The 10,394-nt window shown below is 34.0% G+C and overlaps 1 protein-coding gene across 1 annotated transcript in view; it reads right to left on the bottom strand.

Moving 5' to 3' along the window:
• Positions 1 to 10,394, bottom strand: part of LOC106462914 (leucine-rich repeat serine/threonine-protein kinase 1-like) — a 257,033-nt gene that overhangs the window by 9,712 nt on the left and 236,927 nt on the right. The gene's annotated exons all lie outside the window — the stretch shown is intronic.

Raw genomic sequence — 10,394 nt, 5'->3', positions numbered from 1 at the left:
TATATACATATTCCATCTTCAGCAAGCTATACTGAACAGAGTAAATTATTAGGTACAACAATTTATAAATTGAAACATTTTATAAAAAGTAATTAAAATACAGAAAAAAAGGATGAATTAATTTGAAAGCCAAACAAATAAACAAAAAATATGATAATGAAACAATATTATACAAGTATTCAGAACAGGCTTAATTGTAGTGAAGTTGTGTTATCATTTAAAGTTAGGAGTTCATTTATAATAGATAAACTTTCTTTAATTAAAAATTCAATATTGGATGATCCAGATGGGATGGTTAGTGCTTTCACTATGTGTGCAGATTGTGTAGTCTGGTGGACTTGATAGTTTTTTACCAGTTCTGCTTGATACTCCCATATGTTTGCATGCTCGCAGGTGTAATTGGCATATAGTTTTGACAGTGTAAGTGGCATTACAGCCACATGTATTTATATACGATACTGGAACCTATAGGGGGTAAGTAGTAGGTCTTTAGATCGGAATAAATTTTGTATTTGGAAGGGTGATTTAAATATCTTTTGTAGTTGAACTTGTAGATAAAATGTTTTAATTATTCTTAAAATTTGTGACTTCAGTATGAAACTTTGCTTACTTAAAAAAAAGAACGATCAATCTTAATGGTATCTATCAACAGTGTATGGTTTCTTTGGGGGCTCAAATTTGTGAGAAAGAAACTTGTGTGTTAAGGCTTGAATAAAATGTAAGAGATAGTCGTTGTTTATTAAAATGTTTTGTGATGTGGTAATTTCAGTATGAAAAAAGAGGTAGTTAGAACAAATGTTATATGTTCTATTGAGAAGACCGAGTATAAGGTTACTTTTAAAGGAATTTGGAATAAAACTGTCAAATCAAGTACGTAGGCCTGTATATGTTTTTTTTACAATAAACACATGTTGTGAAATGGTTATCTAATCAGCTAATTTTTATATCAATAAAAGACAATTTACCATTTTTTTCAGTTTCACAAGTGAAATTAATGTTTGGGTGTCTCAAATTTAAATAATCTAATAACTGCTTGATGCGAGTAGAGCTCCGAAAGAGTAAAAGCGTATCATCAACATACCTTCTATATAAAGCCAGTTTGTATCAGTAAAACACACTGCAAGACAATAAATTCTCAAAAAAAACAAACAAACAATATTAGGTATGTTCAGGTAACTCATCACTACACATAAAGTTTCATAAAAATTTTAACAACTAATGTGGATTTAGAGCTTTTAAAAATTGATAAGTCAGAACTAAATTTTAATGTGATTTAGCTGGGATCTAGGTGTCCTTAGGTAACTGAATTGAATTTTTGGTAATACAATGTTTGTGATAAATGTTGGAAAAGCTAGCACACAGATATAGCAGATTTTAACAATGTGAAACAAGTTAAAACTGAACACCCTTTATTCTGAATCACATTAAAGATGTTTTTGAAGTAAAACTTTGTAAGTTTCCTGGAGTTTACTAACAAAGCAAATATATCTTGGATTCTTCTACTCATTATTTAAAGAGAATTCAGTAACCATATGACATGTAAAGATATCACATGCTTTCTACCTTATTATATAAATATTAAATATTTTATGTGAAAAAAATTGATAAACTGAAAGAGAATCTGGGACTTGAAATATGGTAGAGCACTGGCCAGGATTCAAATTCCACTCCCAGAGTAACTTTTCATGTAAAATATTTAATATTTATTATTACAATACAATAATAATAATTTACCAATTGCTAATGGATTTAAATAAATATATGCAAGTCGTTTATGGACTTCTATGATTTGGTCTTGTCCCTATCATAATGTAGTATGGTGATCACACTTACAGCAAAAGGCTTTAAAAGTGAAAATTGACAGGGACAACTTGTATTCTTGGGTAGCTCAGAGGTAGAGCACACTGGCACTGCTATCCAAGGTCCAAGTTTCAAGTCCTACATTTACTTTTTGATTAAAAATTTTTCATATAAAATATTCAACATTAATTATTATATTTTGTTTCCCTATACCAGGGACCAGCTACTTTTTTAGTATTTCTTCCTCTCCATACCCACGATATCAGTAGCACCTCAGCCACATAGCCTGCAAAAGAAAGGCTTTAGCCAAAACCACAGGTCCCTGTTTATGAAGCCAAGCATATTTCATCCCTCAAAGTTCTATGGTTTATTGTAAGAAAATGTGGACCATTTGCTTAAGTATTTAAGGCAGATAACTGCTTGAAATGGTTGGATTCAGAAACATTCAGTCCAATGCTTAGAGTCCAGCCCTGTATTCCACTGAGAATTTAAATGAAGTGAAACAAGAATATTAGAACACAGTCATGGCTCAGTTTCCACACAACTTCAATACAGTGGATAATTGAGTGATTCATCAGCCGATTAAAGAGTCTGGGTGCTTATATGTACAATATGCACTGTAAGGCTTAGCATGCAATGGCAGCAGAAGATAATAGATATACTTGAGAGTAAATTCACTGAGGGACTTCTCAGTGAGACCTTGGGACATCACTTGGTATAAAGTGGTAAATTTGGGGCAGTTGTTAGAGAGGAAGAAGCCCACAGTGAAATCTGCTGTGGCTATATTTCAGATGTACAATCCAAATCAGACACCTCCACCATATTGAGTTTCAGCTATGCTGAAGGTTAACAAACAAAGAGACATGAAAGATTCAAGTGATGCCCACATTCCCAGAAGAGAAAGAACCATCCATGCAGTGGGAGAATGAGAAGTAAGAGTGTGGCATCCTAATCTATAGCATTCTGCAGGATGGGAGACAGGTGAGCCCAACTGAAAGATGAGATGAAAAATAAAAAATACCCAGACTGATGATATATTGAACTGGAGCAAGAATAGATATCACAGTCCTGAAAGAGAAGCCTGCCTAGGTTGTATCTGAAAGTAAAAGCAGGATATGATGGTCTAACAATTGATGAGATGTTGGAGCAGTAACCAGTCATCCATGGAATGGTGTATGCACAGTACAATGGAATGAAGGGGAAGAGAAAACTCACACTTTACAGCAGAACCCATGTTAAGCCTATGCGATACCAAATGAAAAAAATCCAGAACTGCAGTACCTGACCCTTGTGCACCACAAATGACGATAGTGGTGAGACTCAACCGCCAAAGCAAAGTGCATATAGGAGCCGACTACAACCAAGTTGGGAATCTACAATCCCAGTAAAAAAATTAACACATTGAGGAATGATTATCTTGTGAACCTTGGAGAATCTAGACATTGATATAGACAAGGAAGATTGATGACTAGACACCAATCTCCTGTCTTCATAGGTACAACAACTAACATGAATAGAAACTCTAAAGAACTAGCCCGACTATCTCTCTATCTTTAGACCAAGTAGACTCAAATAACCTTATAACTAAGGTTCAAATCCACATGAAACGCGTGAGATGGAAACCCTACAGGTTGGGTGGATAATAATGGGGATGATGTGAACTCAATGACCAACTGTGACCCAAGGACCTACAGAGGTTCAAGACTAATGGTTAAGATTACCACACATCCAGAAAATTTTTGGAACCGAACCCTAACAGCTTCTGAAGATATATAATAATCACCAACATTGCTGACGATCCGAGTAAGCAATGGAAACCTGATGTCAGGGATTGGTACTCACGAATAGAAGCAGAACTATGATCCCCCAGTAAGAGCTCATGAAATTCGAGACTCCAAAAACAAACTGGAGGAATACAGAAGCCAAAAATTGAACCAATGTTCATGCTAACAATGGATCCAGCTTGCTCTCAATGAAACTAGTGATCCTGAAAGTAAACAAAATGTTGAAGTTGAATTGTAAGTCAGTAGACTTACTCTGTCCCATCAGGGGACGTATACCTATTATAGGTGAACTACAAACTCTGCTTTAGAACCCTTTAATTCAGCGAGCAGATATTATTTGAGAGTCGGAAAAATGCCTCCATCTGGTGGTGGTAGGTGAAATCACGAAGTTCCGACAACGTATCGGATAAGACTTAACTGTCCCTTCCCATAACTAAGAATGAACCACAATTTCTGGGTATGGATATTGAAAAAAAACAAAAAACTTTGCTCCCAGACCTTTCAGCCATCAATTACGTTTTGTCCATTACACCACTTCCAAAAATAATACACAACTGTCAACACATGAGAGATCCAAGGCTGAAAAGTGTGCAAACAATCCAGATTCAATGCAGTGAAACTAAGTCATTTGATGGTTGAATACATTGATATATTTGTGGGACCAACAACAGCAAATTGTAACAATAAAGTTATAGATAATGCACATTAAATTAAGCAACTGGCTTCCCTGAAGGATTAGGGAATTACAGGATATTTGAAGAGTGTTTGGTCATTTCCAGTAGTGATTGTCAGAGGGAAAGAATGAAGGCCAAGATACTGTGTTAATTTAGATGGGTGAATGCTAAAACATGCATTATCACCTTCCTATAACTGTGAAGAGATGAATGTCTGGATGTATTAGAAGGTTCCTGTTGATTCAACGCTTTAGATCTGAAAACCAATTATTGACAAATCAAGCTAGATGATGAGAACAGACCTAAGACTGCTCTTATCATGAGGGATGGCTTGTATAAGTTTTGTGTCAATCCATTCAGCCTGTGAAACTGTCTGCCACTTTTGAGAGGTGAAAAGAGATTACATTGAAGAGGCTGAAATAAAAAGATGCCTGGTCTACTTCAATGATGCTTTGGTGTTTGTTCACTCAATCTAATGTGTGGCTGAGAACCTGAGAATTTGGTGTTCCAGCAGATAAACAAAATAGACTTGAAACTTAATTCAGTAAAATGTATGCTTACATGTGCACAAAAATGGGATTTTTCAGTCATATAGTAGGTACAGCTGGAGTCTTTACAAATCCTGCTAAGATAGCAATAGCAAAGAAATGGTCTCCCTCCAGCAAGAAGACTGCAATTTCCTTGGTTTCGAGTTGCATTACCAACAGAATTATTGTCTGCTCTTACTAAAATTGGAATGTACTTTGAATAGTGCAAGGAATATTAACAGGCATTTTGATCCCTAAAGCTTTCTTTGGTGGAAGTGCCTGTGCTAGAATGTCTACAATATACTGAGTTTCTATTGGACAATGATGCCAGTGGTACTACAATCACAGCAGTTTTATCACAGTTGCAGGATGGACTAGAACGTGTATGCTACTAATACACTTATGGCTCCACAAAATGCAGATACTGTACAACAAAGAAATAATTCCTTAGAGTTATAATCTAATTAAAGTATTATCAATAACACTTAGTTAGTGGGAGAACCACTATCTGAATAGATCATGCTCTTCTAAAATGGTAAACGATCATTAAAAATATAGAAGGGTTGATAGAACATTGAATAACAAAACTGCAAAATGTGACTTTCTCATGATAGACTAATTATTTTGGCATGTCGTGAGATTATGTCTGTTTGTTTTATGTGCTGATCCTATTAACATCAAGCCATGTAGGTGATTCCACTGATAGATGAATGACACAATTAACCTTCTTGCTAGAGGTTCTGAGGATTACATCAACCTTGCAATCCCAAAGTGACCATTAAAGTTTCCATATTATAACCTTTAATATGTTTTATATATCTTCAGAAAATCTGGCAAGCTTTCAGTAAACATTACAAGTCTTTTGTGGACAAAAAATCAATTTTAATTAAGTATTTTTTACTAAAGCTTTGTCAATGAATATATGGAATCAGAGTATTGACTGCTCTGTGTTCAAAGTGATTTTTCATGTTTAGATTAAAAATACTTTTCCTAAGCCAAAAACTGTACAATTTTATTTTTGTAATCTCTAAAAACTTCTAAATAAATATCAAATGATTTTTCAGTAAAACTTTAAATTTTATGTTTTACTTTCTCTACCTTCACTTTAAACATATTCTGTTAAATTTACTAACCTTGTAAGTACCACAAAAGAACACAAAATAAATCTAAGTTACTCAATTTTATATCTAGAATGACTGTAAATTTAACAGAAAACTACAATTGTTTATTTTCAATAGCTTAAAGCTCAAAACAGTAAACATATTTTTATACTTATATTTCATTGTTTTATTGTCCTTTTATCTGTGTCTAATAATTTCACCTCACAAATTGTAAATAATTCAAGAAACACGTAGCTCAAGTTATCATATTGAATTACATAAGACACAAGCTACTTGCAAGTATACCCCATGAATAATTTTTTTCATTATCTTTTCTAACCTTATTTAACCTAATAAGTTTCTAATCTTTACATTTTAGTTAATTTAATAATAATAAATAAAGAATATAGATGAAAAGCAAGAAATATGGTAGTTGCCTGTGTTCTTTTGTTTATTTTGTTGTCAACTGTTGGTGAAACTTAAGCTTCCATTCTATATACTCATGGTATTATTACACTAAATTTTTAGTTAATTACATGATGCACCTAAGAACACAGAATAATAACATGCACAAAACAAATAACGTTCTATAACTATCATAATTTATATGGCTTTCTCACTGGGCAATGATAGCCTTTAAAAAATTAGCAAAACTTGTCAATGTTAATACTGCAAGAGAAATTTTCAAACTGGAGGCAAAATAAACAATACTCTGTAAACAACACAATATAATATTTGGTTTTATAGATTAAAATTGTGACATTCTACTGAGGATGTGCACCTGGGTATTAATACTTATCCATGTGCATGCACATCTATTTTTTGAGGCAAAGTAGTGAAAAACACAAAGAAGTGTGACCACCATAGCTTCAAGGGAAAAGAACCTAGACACCTGAAAACCCATACTGAGGGTGTGCACCTGGGTATAACTTATCCATTTATGTATGCATCTTTTTAATGAGGTAAGCTATCAAAAAACCACATAGAAAAGAAGTGGTTCCTTATATTACAAATAGAAATCACACAAAGACAGACATTTGCATGTGCAGGTACTCGTGCACACTTTGTGTCTTTGTGTGTGTGTGACCACCATAGCTTCAAAAGGAAAAAATCTAGAAACTTGAAATTTTACACCCATACTAAGTGGTCCCTGAGGGTGTGCAGTTGGGTGTTATTATTTATCCACACGCATGCATGTGTGCATCTTTTTATGAGGCAAGCTAGCAAAATATCACATGGAAAAGAAGTGTGATCACCACAGTTCCAAGAAGAAAGAACCTAGAAACCTGAAATTTTGCCCCCATACTAAGTGGACCTTGAGGAAGTGCACCTAGGTATTACTTATCTACATGTGTAAGCACATGCACATCTTTTTAATGAGGCAAGCTAACAGAAAACAACATAGAAAAGAAGTGGTTCCTTATATTACAAATATAAATCACAAACAGACACATGCATGCATGGATCTTTTTAATGAAGCAAGCTAGTGATAAACCACATAGAAAAGAAATGGTTCCTCATATAACAACATCTAATATATTGAAAAACCAGTGAATTTTGGTAACAATGCATTCCAACAATGGATTTTATGTCAGGTTACTTAGCAACAAAAATATAACCTAATATTGTTGTTGGTCTATGTACTGAAAGTATAGAATGAAATGTATAAACTACAAAACTGGAAAAATATTTGTTGATTTCTTAATTTAGTCTCTGTTTATTAAAATGTTTCTTTTTTAATTAAAACTTTGGTGATATGACAGAAAATACCTTAATTCAAAAATGACTTAAGTTTAAAATTTGATCAGTATTTTTACTTTCATGATAAATTCTATGCACTTGACTCTAGGCTAGGTTATTTCACACATGTCTTGCTTTAGGCTTATTTATTAATTTCTTTAAATTATACCAACATTCACTACACCAAGAATTCTTGGCCTCCTTGCACCATGTCACTAAAATTGTAATTGGCAGACAGTAATCTGGCATATATCAACCTAATAACCTGAGTGAAGCAGGGTACTTTTGCTAGTATCATATAAAACATCAGAGATCTATTGACAATTTGTGAAAAAGAGGATGTGACAAGTTGGTATGAGTATGGCTCTGTAAACAAATAAGATTGAAGGCAATAAAACTATGCTTTGCCCTAATACTATCTATATCACAATGAGTAACTTATACTAAATTCCTTAAATCTCAGAGTGGTGGTAAATAAACTGGAGAAGAGGGACAACCTAGAGAGTAAATGTTACAATTCTCAAACTAATGGAATTTGAGGATGTTAAAAATATTTCCTTATAAAATAAAGAACTTAGAACTTGTATGATATTAAAACTGGATTTATTAGCTACATTTTAGTGCCAAGTTTATTCATCTACAATGATATAATAAATTTAGAATGTAACTCTAAATAGTCCTGACATGCACATTTTAACCTACCAGTAATAAGAGGGTTACTGCTTTGGGGGCTTCAGAAAGAGCAACTGTAGAACCTGGAACTATCATGAACTTTCTTTGCCATTTAGCAAGGTATGCCTGACAAGCACAAAAAGGAACATGTGCTTTACTGTTGTTATCAACTACTGAACTTAGATTTTCATACAGTGTTGCATCTAGTGGTTCCCCAGAGTTGTAAGGCAAAAAAATTCTCCATATTTTGCATAACACAAAGGTGTTACCCACACTTGCGTTAACATTCGATGGAAGTTCTATTAGCCAACTTTCAGTTGAGATGATCAGTAGATAACTTTCAAATAAGAATTCTATAAAGGATAGCCCTGAATATTGCTACTTCACTCCTGAGGAATGAACAAAGTCACTCTTCACAACATGGGATGAAGCTTACCCAGCGGTTGTTAGTTTGACATATCTATACATGAAGATTTTGTAAAACATGAGATAACATAGTTTAGAGCATTCATAAGGTTCTATATCGATCAGAGAGCTACTTTCTGCAGACAACTGTTCTCTGAGTTGTGTCCATGTTAGGCATGGTTAACTCATGTAAGTAAATCTTAGCATCCTCAGTCTCATGGTTTATCATAATATGTAATATTAACTATCAAGCACATGCCTGCCTAATTTGTTAATCCTGGTCAATGTACACTCATTATAAATGATGGCAAACAGATCAAATGGAAAGAGGTCCAAATATTGTTTGGTGAACATGCTCATGTTTTGGCAGGAAATCCCACTCCCTATATAAGTAATGTATCATCCTCTCCATAAAGCAAATACCTTACAATATCCAAAACAAAATATGAAGTGATTAGAGTCTGCAATAGTAATGCATGTCAAGAGCTAGAAATGGACACCAAATATCAGAAAATGTGTTACAAGGAGATGGCAAAGAAACAGATGTACTAGCAAGAAATGTAATTATGATAATTACTCACCTCCATGTACACAGATAGCTATTTCCTCTTGAGTTTGCACATTCTGCCTATGAGCTTTGCATGCCACCAGCCTTGTGAAAATTCCCACGTAATTTCACATGCCCACATGAATTTGCATTACTACATGATTACATACCATGCAGCAAAACCCTTCACCAACAGTAGTGTAATACACCATCTCTATGTGCAAATACTCCCTCTATATTTGTGCACGAGAATCTCCATTCTTTGATGATAAAATAAAGACAGGTACACTGGGATAGTGGGGAGGATGAGTGGGAACATTAAAGAGGTATCTATCAGAAACCCATTTTCAGGTAAGGAAAATGCTGACTTCCGAAAGAGATAAACAGATAAAAAATAAACAGCTTTTTTTTTGCATTTCAATTATTTGTAAGTTGTAGTTTCACCCAACAGCCTATTCACAAAATTTCATGGCACTACTTTATTACTTAAGGCCTTATACGCTAAATGCCAGATTTTTATATGTCCCTGTGTATAAAGGTGGCTAGAATCCCAAGTTGAGATGGTGGAGAGACTGATGTGGGATGTGGCAAAGGCAATAAAAAGGAGTAACAAGTTGAAAGCAGAACAAAGGAAGAATATTGGAAGAGGAACTATTACATGGGTAGGACTTGGTCATGTCGAGATAACAACCAACAATGATTTACAGTGCCCCAGAACATGATCAGTTATGAAACTCACCCAAATGGAATAGGCCCAAAACTATATATGAGCATTATTTTCTATATGTAAATGTTAAGAAGTAATGAAAGATGATTAAACATTATCTACTATGAGTACATGTTGAGGGTGTTAAGAGGTAAGTAACCATAACTAAACATTATTTACAATGTGTGACATGTCATGAAGTGATTAACCAGATTCAAATACACTCTAAAGAACTAATATGAAACATTATCTACTATGTATACATGTTAAGGAGTAATGAATGACATCTAAACTTTAACTTCCCCATTGTGCTGCTGATTTGCCATATAGGGTATGGTCCACCTCCAGTAGTTGAATGTGAGTGTGCTGCATACACAGCGTGGTCACAAGTAAATAGACACCACCTTTTTAGAAAAAATGAAATTTTTCAGTCATATTC

The sequence above is a fragment of the Limulus polyphemus genome, unplaced genomic scaffold (assembly GCF_000517525.1).
Source record: "Limulus polyphemus unplaced genomic scaffold, Limulus_polyphemus-2.1.2 Scaffold1281, whole genome shotgun sequence".
NCBI classification, from domain to species: Eukaryota; Metazoa; Arthropoda; class Merostomata; order Xiphosura; family Limulidae; genus Limulus; species Limulus polyphemus.
This window is presented reverse-complemented; position numbering and strand designations above follow the sequence as displayed.